This window comes from Chenopodium quinoa, unplaced genomic scaffold, assembly GCF_001683475.1.
Source record: "Chenopodium quinoa cultivar QQ74 unplaced genomic scaffold, ASM168347v1, whole genome shotgun sequence".
Lineage (NCBI taxonomy): Eukaryota > Viridiplantae > Streptophyta > Magnoliopsida > Caryophyllales > Amaranthaceae > Chenopodium > Chenopodium quinoa.
In genome coordinates this window covers 3,255,369-3,275,562 of record NW_018744858.1, presented here as the reverse complement: position 1 = coordinate 3,275,562, position 20,194 = coordinate 3,255,369, and the positions used below count along the sequence as shown (strand labels likewise).

At 45.8% G+C, this 20,194-nt stretch overlaps 1 pseudogene; it reads right to left on the bottom strand.

The window, feature by feature from the left end:
- Positions 1-14,638: 14,638 nt before the first annotated feature.
- LOC110704828 lies at positions 14,639-19,518 on the bottom strand (annotated as a pseudogene).
- Between the last annotated feature and the right edge of the window lie 676 nt (positions 19,519-20,194).

Sequence of the window (20,194 nt, the reverse complement as noted above, 5' to 3'; positions counted from 1 at the left end):
TGTAGAGTACTTCTTTGGGCAAAGGGTTGACCAGCCTCGGCAAGGAATGCAAGTGAACTTTCAATTTCTGGAAGGCGGCCTCAGCATCCGGCCCCCATTCAAACCTTGCCTTTTTCTTAATTGCCTGGAAAAAGTATAAGCATTTGTCGCCTGATCGGCTTAGAAATCTTCCCAAGGCCGCCAGACAACTTGTTAACTTCTGAACCTCTCGGATGGTACGAGGCGACTGCATGTCAATGACCGCCTGCACCTTCTCAAGGTTCGCCTCTTTTCCTCTCTAATTGATAAGGAATCCGAGAAATTTCCCAGACTCAACCCCAAAGACACATTTCTTGGGATTGAGCATGACATGGTGCCGCCTGAGTGTGGCGAAAGTTTCTCGGAGGTCCGACAGATGATCTTTCTGAAGTTTTGACTTGACAATCATATCATCAATATATGCCTCGACATTTCTCCCAATTTGATCAAAGAACACCGTGTTTATCATTCGCTGGAAAGTGGTCAGGGCATTCTTAAGACCAAACGGCATGACCGTGTAACAGTATAACCCCTGATCAGTGACGAAGGCCGTCTTCTCCTGATCTTTCTTCCATAAAGGAATTTGATGGAAACCAGAGTAGGCGTCCATAAAGCTCATCAAAGCATGGCCGGCTGTTGAGTCGACCAGGTTATCAATTTTAGGCAGAGGGTAGCTGTCTTTGGGGCACGCCTTGTTTAAGTCTGTGTAGTCTACACACATTCGCCAGGTGCCATTCGGCTTTTTAACAAGCACCACATTTGCAATCCATTCTGGGAAGTAACATTTGCGAATGAACCCTGCATCAAGTAATTTTTTAACTTCGGCGGCTGCCGCCTGACTTCTTTCTTCGCCATGGTTCCGCTTCTTCTGCCGTACCGGCTTCTTTTTCGGATCCACAATTATTTTATGTACCGCCAGATCAGGACTAATGCTTGGAATTTCATGGACTTCGAATGCAAAGATGTCTTTGTATTCTTTCAATAGTTTGTGAAAGTCGTCACCCAGGACTCTCAGAGCAGCCGTCCCAACCTTAACTAGTCGGTCAGGACGCGAGTCGTCTAAGATCAGGTCCGTATGCTCACCAGCCGGCTGAGGGCGGAATTCATCCGACCGCTCCTCTGCCAATGGTTGCTATTTTCTGTCTTTTCTCGCGGCCCCTGTCTGGGATGCCTTTCTCTTCTTGCCGCCTGCTTCTTGAACAGGAGCACTCTCCTTGACATTGTCAAGGTCTATTTTTTCACCACTCGACCTAGTGGCCATAACAGTGGGCTTGACATCCGAGAGATAGCACTCTCGGTCCATCCTCTGATCTCCCCTTAGGGACCCGACTGTTCCATTATCCCTCTCAAACTTGAGCAACATAAGAGATGGGATTATAACAGCCTTGGAATTATTCAGGGTTGGTCGTCCCAGAATCATGTTGTAGGCCGAGAGTTCTTTTACCACCAGGAACCGGACTACCATGTGTCGTCCTTCCCCTTTTTCGCCCAGGCGGATGGGTAAATCCACTCGTCCCACTGGGTGGACTCCTCCTCCTCCAAACCCTACTAAAGGGTGGGATGCCGGATGTATGCAATCAGTCTGATATTTTAGTTTCGACAGACATTTGCTACTGATGAGATCTGAGGAGCTTCCGGTATCTTTGAGGATTCGGCCAACTCTCTGGTTGGCCACTTTACATTCAATAACGATAGGGTCGTCATGCGGCCCTCTTACCCCTCCTAGATCATCTTAAGTGATGACAATCTCAGGAAATGAATATTTGGAGGGCCGTTCTTGGTGAACGGAATTTACATCTAACCGCCTGATATTGTCTTTGTTGCCCCTAATAGTGGGGCCGCCTCCTGAGAAGCCGCCTGCAATGGTGTAGACGACTGCATCATCTGTATCGGAGATGTCGGCCTGTTGACTCTTTTTGGCCGACTGCTTTTTTGAGGAAGTGTTCCCCGTAGATTTCTTGACATAAGTGTCAAGATCACCTTGCTCAGCCAGGCGGTCCAGATACCGCATGAGACTGATGCATTCATTGGTGTGATGACCAAAATCTTCATGATAATCACAGAATTTTTCTTGGTTCCGACTGTTTGGAGAACCCTTCATGGGGACCGGCTTCTCAATTGAGATCCGTCCCTTGATTTCTTTTAGGATAAACTGGTTATCCTTGTTAAACGCATACTTTGGGGAGGATGGTTTGAATTCTTTTTTCTTTTTCTGGGCCGGCTGTTTAGAGGAATCAGCCGCCCAGACCTCTTTTCTTTTCTCGTCTTTCATTGACGACTGTTTCTGTCGTCCTTCTCTTTTTTCGGACCTTTTCCAGCCTGACTGTTTTACCGTACAAAGACCAGTCGCCTGTATATAGGCTTCCGCTTCAATCAAGGCCTCTTGAAGAGTCGCCACCCTCTTTCGGACCAAATCAAATTTGAAGGTCGACCCGTCTTTGAGACCTCTGAAGAAGTCAGTATAGGCTACTTCATCCGGTAACCCTTGAATCTGTATTCTCATCAGGTTAAACCGCCTGATGTAAGAACGAAGCCCCTCCTTCTCGCCCTGCTGAATTGTTCCTAAATCAAGGGTCGTCTTCTTCGCAGGGATGTTCATGGCGAAGTTGGAGGTGAATAAGTAAGCAAGCGTCCTGAAGTTATTTACACAACCAGTCGGCAGGTTGCCGAACCATTGTTGTGCGATTCCTTTGAGAGTCGCTGGGAAACACTTGCACCTGGTGGGATCATCCAACCCTTGAAGGTACATCAGGTTGGTGAATGCCATCAGATGGTCTTCTGGGTTAGTAGTGCCGTCATAGGCGCCTTCTAATACATTTTTCACTTTGGCCGGCTGAGCGGCTTCAGTAATTTCCTTGGAGAAGGCCGACGGCTGTTCACCAAGTCTAAGCAACCGTAGCTGCCAGTCCATAGGTTGGACATTTTTTGCTGCATGTCCACTAAACGGAGGTGGCTGTAAAAAATACTATTGCGGTACAAACGGTAAGTTTGGTACTGCCTGGTCGCTATGAAAGCCGGACTGACGGGAGGTGCCGCCTGACTGACTCTCACGATACGACTGAGTATGCCTCATTGAGGTATTTCGCAGACTGTCTTGGAAGTTTGAAGTAGAGGCCGACTCTGACAATCGGTCACTCTTCTTCTGCTCTAGCAGTAGCCGAGCGTCTGTGTATGTTTTCCTCGACCCGTCCGCCTGAATATGACGAACAGGTTTCCTATTTCCTGGAGTAGGAAAACGGTACTTTGTGAAGTCAAGGGCAGTCGGCTCCCGCTTCCTAGATTTAGGATGAGGAGTCGCCTCTCGCCCTTGAACTGGCTTCCTCTTCTGTGAAGTGGAGGGTTTCTTAGCCGACTGCTCCTTGTCCAGAGCAGGCGGCTTCTTGTTGATCAACTCTTGAATTTCTCCCTTGAAGTTCCTCATGAAGGTCATGAGTTCGTTCCTTGTGATGGGAGCAGACCCATCAGTCGGCTGCTGCCGAACATGCGGTGCGCCTGCTGGCTCACTTCCAGTTTGAAGATGTTCACGTTCCCTCCTTTCGGTATGACGGGTACGTCGGGCCCTTAGGGTCCCGTCTGAAGCTGTGTGAGCTTCAACTTCAAATTCATTCTCAGTATCGTGGTCCGACTGAACTAGAGGGTCGTCCAGGGGACGTCTCTCTTCAGGAGTCGGTACAAACGTGGATGCCATCTCAGAAGTACTCTCCCCACAGACGGCACCAAATGTTTCGGGGTTTTCTGATGTCCTGCGGGAGAGTTACAATTCCGAGACTGGAACCGGACGCTTGTACCTGCAAAACAACAGAGACTCCTTTTGGTGGGAGCTCCGCCTCCAACGATCAAGTTAGTACTTGTTTAAGGAGTAACTAATGCGGAAATTAAAGTGATTGGGTCTCTCTAGGTGAGAGTGTTTTTTGCGTGGTCTCCCCTTAATGAGGATTACGGGAGGTATTTATAACCTCGGGAAACGTGCCAATCTAGGTTTAGGTTAACCTTGGGCTGATTGGGCTTTTCTCGGAAGTTGGGCCTAGGTGACCGGTTATCCCAGGTGTCATGGGAAGGACACGTGTCGTGTCGTAATTGGTCCATGGTGGACGGATAATTGCTTGACACGTGGCAGGCTCCTAATGGCCCATGTGACGGACACATGGCGGAACCTGATTGGTCCACTTGTCAGATGGTGATTGGTGGGGAAAAATCCCCTAATCAGTAGTGTCGTCAAAAGCCCCTACCAATACATTTTTAACTTTAGCCGGCTAGGCGGCCTCTGTTATTTCCTTGGAGAAGGCGGATGGCTGTTGTTTCGGGGTTTTCTGATGTCCTGCGGGAGAGTTACAACTCCGAGACTAGGACCGGACGCCTGTACCTGCAAAACAAACGGATGCTCCGGATGATTGGAGATCCGCCTCCAACGGTCAAGTTAGTACTTGATTTGGGAGTAATTAATGCGGAAATAATGTAATTTAGTCTCTCTAGGTGAGAGTGTTTAATGTGCGTCATCCTTTTAAATGAGGATTAATGGGCATATTTATATGCCTTGGGATGCGTGCCACTCTCTAGGTTTAGGTTAAACCTAGGGCTGACTGGGCCTCCCACAGGGATTGGGCCTTGTTGGCTGATTTACCCATTTGGCATAAATGGACACGCGTCGCATCGCAGTTGGTCCATGGTGGACGAATATATGGTTGACACGTGGCAGGCTCCTATTGACCCATGTGGCGGACACATGGCGGAACCTGATTTGTCCACTTGTCAGATGGTGATTGGTGGATAAAAATCCCCTAATCATTTGCCCCTCACAGGTGGCACGTGACTGGTCACGTGTCACCTGTGACAGGTGTCGCACCGTAACAGGAGACGGCCTGCTACAGGTGTCACTCGGTGAAAGACCGAGAGATTTTCCCGCCCAAATTTTGAATTTGGGAGTGACCCTTCGCCTTCTCATTTTTGCCTATATAAGGGTGTGTTGACTTCAGTCTTTTTCACACTTGAGAACTTTTCAAAGAGAACATTCGAACCCCTGAACTTGCTCTGACATTCCGGACACTTTCTGCCTACCGCCTGCTCTGACAAGCCGGCTACTCAGAATTTTCTGAACTTCGTCAACTTCACTCGTTCAGGTAACCGTCGGTTCTCTCACTATTAACTTGTCTTTATTTTTTCCTTTTTGAAATGGCACCACGGAAGCACACGACACGACCTAGGTTAGTGATCAGCCGGTCACCGGGGACGGCTGAATCTAGGACTAGGAGTGCCGCCTGCCCTTTTACGAACCAATCTTTGCCCTTTATACAAAGTCCGACTGTCTCTGTGTCTATGCAGAACATAATGGCCAGAACAAAAAGAACTGCTAGGATCACAAACTTAGACGGCTCCTCCTACCAGGTGCCGATTAGTGAGACATCTGACCAGGCGCCAGATGCTGAAGTGAACCAAGGCGTCTTGACCGCCGACAGCTCTGAGGGAGGGGTCAAGGTGGTACCCTCCCAGTTTACCGTAGACATGTCTACATTCTCTCCTGCTCCTATTGAAAGAGAGGAGGCAGGCCCCTCTGGGAGAGGAGAGGAGTCGTCCTCTTCGGACTCTTCAGAAGACGAGTCCGAGTCTAGTTCTTCTGGTCATGCTTCTCTAGACACAGAAGAGAAAAACAACCGCCTTCAAGAGGCGAGGCTTTCTCACGCAGTTGAGAAGGGGGACAATTGGGCGGAGCCGTCCGTCTCTTACAGAGAGCAAAATACCCCTTACTACTGTACTGTCCCAAAAGGCCGGATCAAGGCCATGTAAGAGAAAGTGGAGAGCTTTATTGCGAACCACACGATGGGCCCCGACTTTTTAGTTTTTGTGCCGGATCCGGAAGACACAGTCGTCTGGCCGGCTGGTATTAGTTATGATAGCGCCTGCTTTGGCTGCTACGAGGCGGCCATCAAAGCTGGGCTGCGCTTCCCACTACATCCGGCTGTTCAGCGGATCTTGGATGGGTATGAGTTGGGGTTATGGCAGTTAGCCCCAAACTCCTGGTTCAACGTTCTCGGCTATGTGGCCAGGTGCGAACTGCACGGGGTGGAGCCAAACTTCGAGGCTTTCGCCCACATGAACTACCTCAGCCGGACCCCTAAGGCAGGCGGTACCGGCTGGTATCAATTGACGAGCCACCGTGGCTACCTCATGACAAGAAGTAAAGAAAACAAGTGGAAGGATTGGAGAAGCACCTTCCTCATCATTGAGAGTTCAGACACGAAGCTGAACCAGCGCTTCAACAGATGGAACAGGGACCCGCGTCTTCTTGCAGGCGGTCGCAGCATGCCGCCTGTTCCCTCAAAAGCTAAGAAAGAGATCCTGGATAAAGGACTCTTTAAAGTAGAGGCGAGGGTCGACTCTACTACAGGGGTGCGAGAGCAAGTACCCCTGCACTGCGTCGTGAGCTTCAAATGGCTCTACGACGAGTACTTTTTGGCCGCCTGTGGCCTCAGAAGTCGGTGCTCAAGAGGTAGCCGGCCTGTCGAATACACTCTTGCCATACATTACTTGTTTAAGACATTTTTATTAAATTTGGTGTTTGTTCTTGCAGCGGACTCCATGAGCAAAATTACCGCTTCCAAGACTGCGGCGGCTATGTTGCGAGCCTCTATTATGCAACAATCTTCAGCCGACTCTCTCAACAAGGAGGCGGCCTTAGTAAGTTCCAAGCTCTCTCCTTTTCCCTTTTTTGAAGTTGGGTTTATACAAATACTGACCGAGTGCTCTCTCTTTTCTTTTCTTTTTTTTTTTTTCAAGCAGGGCACACCACGAACTTCCTCCTCCCAACAGCCGGACTCCAAGACTCGGAGGACGACTGTTGCAAGCTCTCCTGGCACAATGCGGCGGCTGAGAAACAGCCGGCCACCCGATCTCAAACTCCAAGCAGGCCGCCTAGAAGTATGGAACCTTCCTTGTGAATTCAGACTTGTTTCCTTTTTACTAGGTCTAACGTGCTTGTTTATGCTTGATGCAGCCGGCCCTCAGGAACCGGACCAGGTCGAGGTGGCCAAGTCTATGATCAAAGCCGTCCCTCCGGCTGAGAGAGAGGCAGTCAGGGGTGTCGGCACCCTTGACCTACACGGAATCGCAGGGGTCCTTGCTGAGGTATACTTAGCATACTTTTGTTGTTTAAACTCCAGGACGCCTGTTTTTTGTTTGAAACCTGACGCCTGTTTCCTTTTACTTAGGCTCTACTCCGAGTGAACGGCCTTCGCAAGCCGCTTGATAGGAAGAACAAAGAGGTAAAGGCTGCTAAAGTTATGGTCGCCTCTGACTGTGATAAGGCAATGTTTCAAATTGCCCAAAATGAGATTTTGACAACTGATATTCTTTATTATCAGGCGCAGGCTACTTCTGCTATTCGGACTCAGTTGGAGGCGGCCCAGAAGAGGAATAATGAGCTGGAGGCGACCATCAACAACCTCAAGGCCGAGCTGAGACCTCTTCGCCAAAAAATGAGCTCATACGACACCTTGGAGAAATCCTTGGCGAACGTTAAGGAGCGCCTAGCGACTCAGGAGAAGAGCCTCACTAAGGAGCTCTCGGCAAAGGCCGAGCAGGAAAAGAAGGAGCTGGTCCAAGAGATGATGGAAGACTCGGCTCAAATCCAGCGCCTGACCTGGGGCCGCCTCTTCCCCAATGCCGACTTTGCGTCATGGGAAAAAACGTACCGCTAGTGTTCAGAGAGATATAATCAAGAGATCCTGGCGGCTGCTGAGGACGAGGCATTGGAGGATGAGGATCCGGTAGTGGCCATTGTGTCAATTGGGGTGGATGCGTCGAAAAAAGATGCAGCTGAAGCCGAGTCAAGCAAGAAGAATGCTGACCAGGCGGCAGCTACTATTATTGAAGATCTGCCCCCATCTTAAGCTTATGTCTTCTTTTTCTTCAGCCTGCGTGCCATTTGTTTTTCTTTACCCGGCCAGGGGGCCGGGGTTCTGAACATTTTTCCGGTCTTAATGGCCGGCTTCTTTCTGTATCTTTACCCGGCCAAGGGGCCGGGGTTTTGAATATTTATGCCGGTCTTTATGGCCGGCTGTTAATATAACTTAGGCGACCATTATTTTAGGTTGCCTTTTTTGCCAAAATGTTTTGAATTTTCGAATTTGTGCTTTAATTTTGCTAAGTATCGAAACTTTGATATCCAGTTGCATACTATACCGACTTTTTGCATGGTCGATAGTTGTAAACAGGTAAAAGGTAGCCACACTGCCTATGCCCCTGGACGACTGGTTGTCTGTTTCCAGGCTAGGCTACCAGTCGGCCATTTATCCAAATGTCTGACTCATTTTGAAGACTGGATCCCCTTTAGGCGGGCGGTCCTGTCATTTTTAAAATTAACCAAGTATGAAGGTAATGTCCTACCTGCCATGGTTTTAGGCAAGAGACTTTAGGCGGTCTAGGCCGGATAGTCCCTGCTATGTTAACTTAGTGAGAACAGGCGATATATGAACACCTTTTTAGTTTCATACCAAATTTTAAGGAGTGGCCAAGTAAACATGGTTGTTACTTAGTCGCCGAGTGACTGAGTAGTAGGGGCTTCAAGCGGTGGGTACCGATTGTTCCCCTTTATTCGCCAATGTTTGTTGGCTATTAACTCATAAGGTACTGACTGTTCTTATCCTAAGTAGTTCAGTCGGTTGGTTGACACGGATGGTTACTGCAAACACTTGTTGGACCTGATTAGTTGGTTAAGTGAGAGGTATCCTTGTCTGAGAAACGGCTACGTGGTTGTCTTGGTTAGACAGTCGTATAGGTGCCGTGTATTTATTTTATAGAACAATGTTCCACCCAAAAGGGAGCTGCTCTCTGCGACGAATTTCATCCGAATGGATGCCGCCGGACGCCTGCTATGATGTTGGGATAGGTCGAATTAGTTTATTATTTGAATCAGTTGGCATGGCGCCTGGTCTGATCATTTCGGCTATGAGCCTTTGATAGTTCTTGGTGAACTGTGTTATGGGAGAGTAGCCGGTTGTATGGAACAAGCGCCATGCCCCTCTTAAGTAAGAATGAAAAATAACACCTGGAGAGTAGCCGACTGTTTGTTAGTAGGCATGCCCCTCTTAGTACAAAATTGAATGAAACAGCAAACTTTTATTAAGTAGCTCTCGGCTATTTACATCATTCAAAAATAATATTTCTTAAGATTATCTACATTCCAGGTTTGAGGCAACGGTTGGCCGTCTGGTGTTTCCAGACGGTAGGTACCGTCCCTGACCTCTTCATAGATTCGGTAGGGTCCTTCCCAGTTGGGAGTTAATTTGCCAGACTCATTAGCCCTCCCGGCTGTTTCCATTTTTCTTAGTACAAAGTCCCCCACTTTTAGTGGACGCTTGTGTACTTTTTTGTTGTATGATCTGGTCATTCTCAGGCGGTAAATTTCATGGCGCAAGACTGCGTTGCCTCTCCTCTCTGGGAGTGAGTCCAAGGCCAGGTGTATGGATTCCCAGTTTGCCTCTTCGTCGTATAACATTACTCGAAGAGTCGGCTCGTAGTGTTCAATTGGAAGAACAGATTCCGCACCATAGGTTAGGAGGAATGGAGTCTCTCCAGTCGCCCCTTTCTCAGTCGTCCTAATGGCCCAGAGAACATGTGGTAGTTCATCTGCCCATAGGCCGCCTGCTCACTCAATCTTTTTCTTGAGACCGTATGAGATTATTTTATTAAAGGCTTCTACTTGATCGTTTGCTTGTGGACGGCCGACTGATGCAAAATGATGTGAAATACCTTGGTCACCCAACCAGTTTTTGAGCACAGGCGTCTCAAATTGGGGACCATTATCAAAAACCATAGACATGGGAACCCGAACTGAGTGATGATATTTTTCCAGATGAATGAAATTACATCCTTCGTCTTGATTCCCTTAACAGCCTCCGCCTCCACCCATTTAGTGAAGTAGTCGACTGCGACAAGTATGTACTTCCTACCGCCTGTAGCAGGCGTATAGGGACCCAGAATATCCATGCCCCACTTAGCAAACGGTAGTGGGCTATGAATGGTAGTGAGGTCGGTAGCCGGACGGTGAATTAACTTGCCAAACTTTTTACACTTGTCACATTTTTTCACCATCTCCATTGCATCTGCTTCTAAAGTAGGCCAAAAGTAGCCCTGCCGCCTTGTCCGTTGGGCAAGCGACTTGCCGCCTACATGGGAAGAGCAGTAACCAGAGTGGAGATCTTCTAGGATCTCTCGTCCTTTTTCTGGAGTAACACACTTCAAGAAGGGTTGAAGATACCCTCTTTTGTGAAGTTCTCCCTTTATCATTTCAAAACTGGCTGCCCGTTTTTTCAGTGCATCCGCCTGGTGATGATCTTCCGGCAAGGTGTCGTTTGTCAAATATGCCCTGATTGGATCCATCCAGGTTCAACTTCTATCTAGGATTCCAATAGGGTCTTCCTCGATGCTTCTTTTCTCCATCACCTCCCAGAAAACAGTTCGTGGAGTATCACAGGAGGTCGAGGATGCTAATTTTGAAAGAGCATTCCCCTGGTTGTTTTCTGATCTCGGCACTTGAGTCAGATGAAAACCTTCAAGTGATCCGACTGCTTGTCGTACCGCCTGTAAGTACTTGATCATTGCCGGATGGGTCGCTTCGTATTCACCATTGAACTGACTCACTATCAATTGTGAATCAGAACAGGCGTCTATCTTTCTTGCCCCTGCCGCCTTGCACATGCGGATTCCGGCTAGTAAAGCTTCATATTCTGCCTCATTGTTTGAGGCCTGAAAATTGAAACGTAGAGCATACTCATACCTGTCGCCCTCTGGCGACTGACATATGACGCTTGCTCCAAACCATTTGAAGTAGAGCTCCCGTCCACATATACCTTCCAGACTTGGTCTGGAACTTGAGAATCAAGGGGACGAGTCATTTCAACAATAAAATCAGCAAAAGCTTGCCCCTTCACTACTTTCCTAGGCTCGAATGTGACTTCGAGGCTCTGAATTTCTATGGCCCATTTGATCATCCGGCTTGACGACTCCATGGTGGTCAGTGGCCGCTTAATAGGTTGATCTGTATACACGACGACTACATGTGCCAAAAAGTAGGGCTTCAATTTTTTAACAGCCATGAAGAGTACGACACCAAATTTCTCTACTAAGGGATACCTCAACTCGGCATTTTTCAGTACATGGCTGACAAAGTAGACCGGGAGCTGGCAGCCGTCTCTTTCAGCAAGAAGGACAGCACTTAAAGCATGATCTGAGACGACCAGATACATGTAAAGTACTTCTTTGGGCAAAGGAGTGACCAGCCTCGGCAAGGAATGCAAATGAACTTTCAATTTTTGGAAGGCCGCCTCAGCATTTGGCCCCCATTCAAACCTTGCCTTTTTCTTAATGGCCTGGAAGAAGTATAAGCATTTTTCGCCTGATCGACTTAGAAATCTTCCCAATGCTGCCAAACAACCTGTTAACTTCTGAACCTCTCGGACGGTGCGAGGCGACTGCATGTCGATGACCGCCTGCAGTTTCTCAGGATTTGCGTCTATTCCTCTCTGATTGATAAGGAATCCGAGAAATTTCCCAGACCCAACCCAAATACACATTTCTTGGGATTGAGCATGACATGGTGCCGCCTGAGTGTGGCGCAAGTTTCTCGGAGGTCCGACAGATGATCTATCTAAAGCTTAGATTTAACGATCATATCATCAATGTATGCCTCGACGTTCCTCCCAATTTGATCAAAGAAAAAAGTATTTATCATTCGCTGGAAGGTGGCCGGGGCATTCTTCAGACCAAATGGCATGACCGTGTAACAGTATAACCCTTGATCAGTGACGAAGGTCGTCTTCTCCTGGTCTTTCTTCCATAAAGGAATTTGATGGAAACTAGAGTAGGCGTCCATAAAGCTCATCAGAGCATGGCCGGCTGTTGAGTCGACCAGATTATCAATTTTAGGCAGAGGGTAACTGTCTTTTAGGCACGCCTTGTTTAGGTCCGTGTAGTCCACACACATTCTCCAGGTACCATTCGGCTTTTTAACAAGCACTACATTTGCAACCCAGTCTGGGAAGTAGCATTGCCGAATGAACCCTGGATCAAGTAATTTCTTAACTTCGACGGCTGCCGCCTGACCTCTTTCTTCGCCATGGTTCCGCTTCTTCTGCCTTACCGGCTTCTTTTTCGGATCCACGACCAGTTTATGTACCGCCAGGTCAGGACTGATGCTTGGCATTTCATGGACTTCGAATGCAAAGATGTCTTTATATTCTTTCAAAAGTTGATGAAAGTCTTCGCCCAGAACTCGCAGAGCAGTCGTCCCAACCTTGACTGTTCGGTCAGGGCGCGAGTCGTCTAGGATCAGGTCCGTATGCTCACCAGCCGGCTGAGGGCGGAATTCATCTGACCGCTCCTCCGCCAATGATTGCTATTTTTTCTCTTTTCTTGCGGCCCATATCTGGGCAGCCCTTCTTTTCTTGCCGCCCGCTTCTTGAACAGGTGCACTCTCCTTGACATTGTCAAGGTCTGTTTTTCCACCACTTGACCCAGCGGCCATGACAGTGGGCTTGATATCCGAGAGATAGCACTCTCAGGCCATCTTCTGATCTCCCCTTAGGGAGCCGACTGTTCCATCATCCCTCTCAAATTTGAGCAACATAAGAGACGGGATTATAACAGCCTTGGAATTATTCAGGGTTGGTCGTCCCAGAATCATGTTGTAGGCCGAGAGTTCCTCAACTACCAGGAACCGGACCACCATGTGTCGACCTTCCCCTTTTTAACCCAGACGGATGGGTAAATCCACTCGTCCCACTAGGTGGACGACTCCTCCTCCAAACCCTACTAGAGGGTGGGATACCGGACGTACGCAATCAGTCTGGTATTTGAGCTTTGACAGACATTTGCTACTGATAAGATCTGAGGAGCTGCCGGTATCTATGAGGATTCGGCCAACTCTCTGGTTGGCCACTTTACATTCAATAACAATAGGGTCGTCATGCGGCCCCCTTACCCCTCCTAAATCTTCTTCAGTGATGACAATTTCAGGAAATAAATATTTGGAGGGCCGTTTTTGGTGAACGGAATTGACGTTTAGCCGCCTGATATTGTCTTTGTTGCCCCTAATAGTGGGGCCGCCTCCTGAGAAGCCGCCTGCAATGGTGTAGACGACTACATCATCTGTATCAGAGCTGTCGGCCTGTTGATCCTTTTTGGCCGACTGCTTTTTCGAGGAAGTGTTCCCCTTAGATTTCTTGACATAAGAGTCAAGATCGCCTTGTTCAGCCAGGCGGTCCAGATACCGCATGAGACTAATGCATTCGTTGGTTTGATGACCAATATCTTCATGATAATCACAGAATTTTTCTTAGTTCCGGTTGCTCGCAGAACCCTTCATGGGGGCTGGCTTCTGAATTAAGATCCGTCCCTTGATTTCTTATAGGATAGCTTGGCTATCCTTGTTAAACACATACTTTGGGGAGTATGGTTTGAATTCTTTCTTCTTCTTCTAGGCCGGATGTTTAGATGAATCGGCCGCCCGGACCTCTTTTCTCTTTTTCTCATCTTTGTTGGAAGACTGCTTCTGTCGTCCTTCTTTCTTGTCGAACCTTTTCCCGTCCGACTGTTTTCCAGTACTACAAAGATCAGTCGCCTGTATATAGGCTTCTGCTTCAATCAAGGCTTCTTGAAGAGTCACCACCCTCTTTCAAACCAAATCAAACTTGAAGGTCGACCCGTCTTTGAGGCCTCTGAAAAAGTCAGTATAGGCCACCTCATCCGGTAGCCCTTGAATCTGTATTCTCATCAGGTTAAACCGCCTGATGTAAGAACGAAGCCCCTCCTTTTCGCCCTGCTGAACTGTTCCTAAATCAAGGGTCGTCTTCTTCGCAGGTATGTTCATGGCAAAGTTGGAGGTGAATAGGTAAGCAAGCGTCCTGAAGTTTGCATGGGAATATCATGCCAAGATGCATTGTAAGTGGCTTCAACAAAGGAAGGTAAAGGTGTTCCAATGGTAGAGCTCAAACCTCTACCATCAAACCTTAGGTAAGCTTTCTTAGGCCCTAACTCAGCCTTTCCCGTGATTGTTAACTCCTCCTTGAGTGAGAGCCAAGCTCAAGAGTTATGTGGTGTATTGAGAAAACACCAAGGTGCATTAGGCTATACCATTGATGACCTCAAGGGTATAAGCCCCGCTTTATGCATGCACCATCACTAGACGAAAAAGATAATAAAAAGACACCGGTTCAAACCCCCCCTTTGGCACCGGTTTTGAACCGTTGGGTATTTGAGGGATGCCAAATCCATGAAAATTTGGCACCGGTTCAAAACCGGTGCCAACTAAAGCATTTAGCACCGGTTAACCGGTGCTAACTACATGATTTGGCACCGGTTCAACTACCATGGCGCGATATTTTTTTTTTAATTTACAATACTATTGGCACCGGTTCAAAGGAAGAACCGGTGCAAAAAACCCCACTTTAGGCACCGGTTCTTGCTTAAACCGGTGCCAAAAGTCTCAAAAAAAAATTTGAAAAACTTTTGGCACCGGTTTTGGTCCAGACCGGTGCCAAAAATACCCAAAAAAAAAAAAAATAAGTTTTTTGCATTTTTTCACTTAAATTGATATAGAAACATTAACATATATATAAAGTTACATATTTTCATTAAAAAAGGCTGTAATATTACAATTTTCGTCCAAAAAAAATTAAATAATCCAGACTGCTCTGCTGTTTTTGTTCAACTGTGCCTCTGGCTAGGCATCTGTTTGCTTATGTGGCTGTGTCTCTGTTATGTTCAGGCTGGCTGGGTGACTGGTTTGAGTTGTTAAGCTGCTGTGTTTCTATTCTGCTGTGCTGTGCTGTTTCTGTTCTTGACTCTGATGTGCTCCTGTTTGCTAGGCTGTCTTGCTCGTTATTGCTCTGATGTCCTAATGCAGTGAAGAAATAAACTAAGCATTAAGGATTCTGAAGGTGGATAAGAGAGAACTCAGCCCTGATTACATGCGACAGAATGACTATACATATCAACTCCCCTAATTTTCTTTTGAAACTAACGCATTCAAAACAAATCAATTGTTGCGACAGAATGACTATACATATCAACTCCCCTAATTTCCTTCTGAAACTACAACATTCAAAACAAATCAATTTATGGAAGTTCATCGTTGTAAAGGATCCACTTTGACAAATTTCAGTCACATAACTCCAAAAACTAACTCCACCAAAATCCAGCCTCAAAAAAGAACATGACACATCTCTGCTCTAGTTTCCTGGAAGACTAGCTGTCATTTGTTTTCTTATAAGTCGACTAGATTAATCATATTTTAAATTTAAAGAAAGATAAGGGAAAGAACAGAAACAATATGCATTTTCCAGTGGGCAATACTTACATCATAGAGCTTCTTGTAGTCCAATCTCTGCACACATCTTTTACTAGTAGGAGGTGAAGATTCACCTAAGTCTTGCTCCAGATACAAAGGAAGAGACGGTTCATTGATGTCCGAAGTCCCATCATCACCGATTGCTGCACCTAGATCCTCAGAAGCAGATGTAAAATCTGAACTTGAACTTTCAGGCTCAACTCCTTCATTAACATTTGCTGCATTCGGATTAAAATCATCATCTTCAAAATCATCAGAAGGAAGACCAAGATTTTGCTCGGCCCCACGTTTGGGCCCCAGATCTTCTGAAACAGAAGAGAAATCATCGTCCTCAGATTCATCAGAATCAGACTTAGCAGAGCTTGATTCATTCCCTTTGGCATTGGCATCATCATCTGTGCCATCTGGGTTGTATTCATTATCCTCGGAATCATCTGAAGGGAGTCCCATAACATCATCCAGCTCCTTGGAGACCATAGCTGAAACAGCTTCAGGAAAAACTCTCTGTAGGAATGATGCATTTTTAGAATGAAGCAAAAATAAAATTAAAAAAAAAAAAAAAAAGGTCAATACTCAATACACAGGGTGATGCCTTGAAATACCTCCCATTTGTCCTCAATTGCAAGTCTTGTTCCTTCAGAATCATTAAGCAAATCAACACAGTCAAGTTTGCAATCACAAGCTGGACATAGCCAGCCCTCATCACCAGGTGGAACTGAACAGAACAGCAGCAGAGAACCCATGAAGAAATCATCTAAGGATTAATTTAATATTTATAAAATAAAAATGCTGAGAGTCAGTACTATCAATGAATCAATGAGATTTTACTTTCTTCAGTTAGCAGCGGTGGGTCTAAACTGCACTAGTGGAATCCACGTTAACAAATACCGTCACAAAGAATAATGTCATTGCCTGGGGATAAATCTTTAGATGCACACTTGGCACAGAATATCTGTTATAGAAAAATATAGAGAAAAATTCAAGAGCAACTCTTCAAACAAGATATCTCCAATGAAATCTAAATGAAGTACAAGAATATATTTATACAAAAGATTTTAGTTCTTACATCCTCACTATCAATGAGACCATCAGCATCATATAACGTCTCTGGGAACTTCCCTTCGGCAAGCATTGAATCAAGTCACTGAAATAAATCCCTGATTTTCAACTTCGAGTGATTTATATCAGCCTTAGCACGCTGAAGCTCCTTCTCCGGCCTTAACTTCTCTATGATGTAACATTAGAGCAGACAATCAACAAAGCCAATCCATGCTACAATATACAATAAGCAGTAAAACTAGTGTGGGCATCAAATTATGACAAAGCCAATAACCTACATTTCCTGCAACTCTTTGAAGGTAAATGAGGTTTCTTCAGCCACCTTTGTAGGCAAACAGTTATTTGATTTCCAAATTGCTACAAAACCACACTATTGAGAATCATATGATAAAAAGAAACATTTTAGATTATTTTTCTCATGAAAGATGAATAATCATCCATAGCACATTTAACAATGGTACTATTGTTACAGGTGCATCATCCATTTACAATTAGAACTTGAATTCCTCAAGTGATCTCAAAGCACAGAATTGATCGAGGTGAGATCAGAATGCTCAAGAGTAAAGCGCCAGGGTTAATAATATTAATCGAGGTGTAGTAACTTGTAGATGCAAATAAAAAAAAGGAAGCAACATTTTCAACCCCCCTATCCCAACAACAACAAAGCCTTAGTCCCAAAAAAAAAATTTTGGTGCACTAAAATGCCAAAAATTCTCACAAAACATGTAAACTAACATTGTACAAAGGATGTTTCAAAAAAAAAAAAAAACATTGTACAAAGGTGAGCAGATAGAAGTTTAGAATTTGTTCCTATAAACTACCACATGTAGTAAGCTATCAAATGACTCATAGCTAATTAATAAATGGAGTTGTAATAGTTCGCTCACCATTGCACAAGAGCCCCTCTAACACATTCCTGAGTTGCGGATTAATATTTTCTGGGAGATCAATGGGATCATTAACAATCTGGGACATCAAAACAGTTGTCAGAATAGAAAAGAAACAAACTTTGAACATTAAATACTCATTTTAAAGCATGTAGCTGATTGTGGATGAGAAACCAACGCCACCTTGTCATAGATTTCTTGTAGTTTCTCTCCGATAAAGGGAAACTTTCCCATTATCATACAGTACAAGGTGATACCCACAGGCCATTTATTAGCAGCTTTGCCACGATAAGACCTGTTTGACCCAAAATCCCCAAGGATGAAGACCATGAAGAAATATTTCAACAGTCTCCCATATTTGAAAAACTATCGTAGAGGGCCATTTGCAGCGCTATAATAACCTAAGCAACACTCAGGCACAATTATAACAAGTGTCCTACGAGAGCAGCGAAGCTCATCATTATCTTCCTGCATATATGACGATTGAAATAAAGGGGAAAACATCAGGCTTGAGAGAAAAAAAATACACAGTTTACTTAGAGCACAAAAATGAAATATCAAAAGCACTCTGATAGAATGTAAATCTATATTGACAAATGAAGCAAGATTACATAGGTCATAGTTCATTTAATTCAACTCTACAGGTATAGTTATACCATCTCATTATTAAAATCAGACAAAATAATCACAAAAAAACTTCACGAAGAACCAAAAAAATTACCATAAAACTCGCAAAAGCAACCGCAAAAATCGAATCAAAAATTACAAACAATAAAAATCGAAAAATATTTGGGGAACCTAGAATTGAACAAATGAGTACAAAAAAGAGGAAATTACCAGAAGAATGAAGTCGTCGTCGTCTTCATCTTCGTCTGAGAGCAGAGAGAAAGTGAGGATGAGTAAGAGAGAGAAAACGCGGAGTTGACAAACGTACCAAAACCAATGTTAATCAATTAAAAAAACCTATAAAAAATATTGGGAAATTCTCAATGGTAGCCCTAAACTTTTGTCAATTCTCAATGGTAGCCACTTTTTTAAAAAGTTCTTAGTGGTAGCCCCGAATATTTTAAAAAGTTGCTTCCGTAGCCTATTTACTTTGAAACCGTTAACTTTCCATTAACTTTAAACTATGGTTAAATATTTTGACGTTGGTCAGCATTTAAGACATTAACCCACCCACCCAACTGCATTTAAACCATTGTGCATTCATCTACTTCTCAAAACTTCTTCTCTTCACTAACCTCGACACCCCCTCCCCCACCAGCTCTGCTCCTCGACCACCCTTCTCGCCGGCGGCCAGCCTTTCACTCCAATTCCTCCTCCTTTTCCACGCGCCTCCCAAATCTTAAGCCATGATTCGCTCCCAAGGCCTAATTGTAATCAATCGAAATCAATCTAATCGATCGATCCCCAACAGCCCGCGATGAAACCGAATTAAATTTGGGTCTTTTGAGGGGCCGAATGGTGGTTTCTTGATGTCGCTGCTGTTGCGATTAACTGCGGTGACTGGTTGCAATTGGTGGTGGCCGAAATTTATTTGTGGAAGAGATGAGGGAATGCGAGGGCAAATGGCTCCTGGGTGGAGTTGATTGATGGTGGTTTCGGACTGAATCAAAAGCAGGGCTGCGCGACTGCTGTGCGCTACTGGTGGTTGGTGCGGTTGTGCGGAGTGTGTGGGTGAGCTGGGCAGTGGTGCAAAGGTGCCACAGCGTGGAGTGTATGGTAGATCAGCGTGGAGTGTGCGGCTGACTGGTGGTGTTGTTGGGTGTGGTTGGTGGTGCGAGAAATAGGAGAGCGCAGGTGGTTGATTGTGTAGCAGGAGAGATGCGGGCTACTGTAAAAAAGGGGAAGAGAAAAATTTGGGGCTGATATTTTGAGGATGAGGCTGGACGACGCCGGTACAGGGAATGGGTGGCGCCGGTGATTGGGAGCCGGTAGTGGACGGGTAGGGGCAAGGGGCTGATATTTTTTCCGACAAGATTTATATCCTAACTTAACCATAGTTCAAAGTTAACGGAAAGTTAACGGTTTCAAAGTAAATAGGCTACGGAAGCAACTTTTTAAAATGTTCAGGGCTACTGATTAGGGGATTTTGCTCCCACCAATCGGAATGCGCCAAGTGGGTCAATCGGGTTCTGCCAAGTGTCCCCTAATTGGACCTCTCAGAGCTTGCCACTTGGCACACTCTTATTCGTCCACCCTAGACCTATTATGTCATGACACGTGGCATACTCCATGCCTAATTGAGAAGCCGGTCACCTAGGCCCAACTTCCGAGGGAAGCCCAATCAGCCCAAGGTTAACCTAGACCTAGGATTGGCACGTTTCCCGAGGTTATAAATACCTCCCTTAATCCTCATTAAGGGGGATTACGCAGATTACACACATTAAACACTCTCACCTAGAGAGACTCAATCACTTTAATTTCCGCATTAATTACTCCTTAATCAAGTACTAACTTGACCGTCGGAGGCGGATCTCCAATCATCCGGAGCATCCGTTTGTTTTGCAGGTACAGGCGTCCGGTTCCAGTCTCGGAATTGTAACTCTCCCGCAGGACATCAGAAAACCCCGAAACATTTTGGCGCCGTCTGTGGGGAGAGTACTTCTGAGATGGCATCTGTTTCGGGGTTTTCTGATGTCCTGCGGGAGAGTTACAATTCCGAGACTGGAACCGGACGTCTGTACCTGCAAAACAAACGGATGCTCCGTATGATTGGAGATCCGCCTCCGACGGTCAAGTTAGTACTTGATTAAGGAGTAATTAATGCGGAAATTAAAGTGATTGGGTCTCTCTAGGTGAGAGTGTTTAATGTGTGTAATCTGCGTCCTCTCCCTTAATGAGGATTAAGGGAGGTATTTATAACCTCGGGAAACGTGCCAATCTAGGT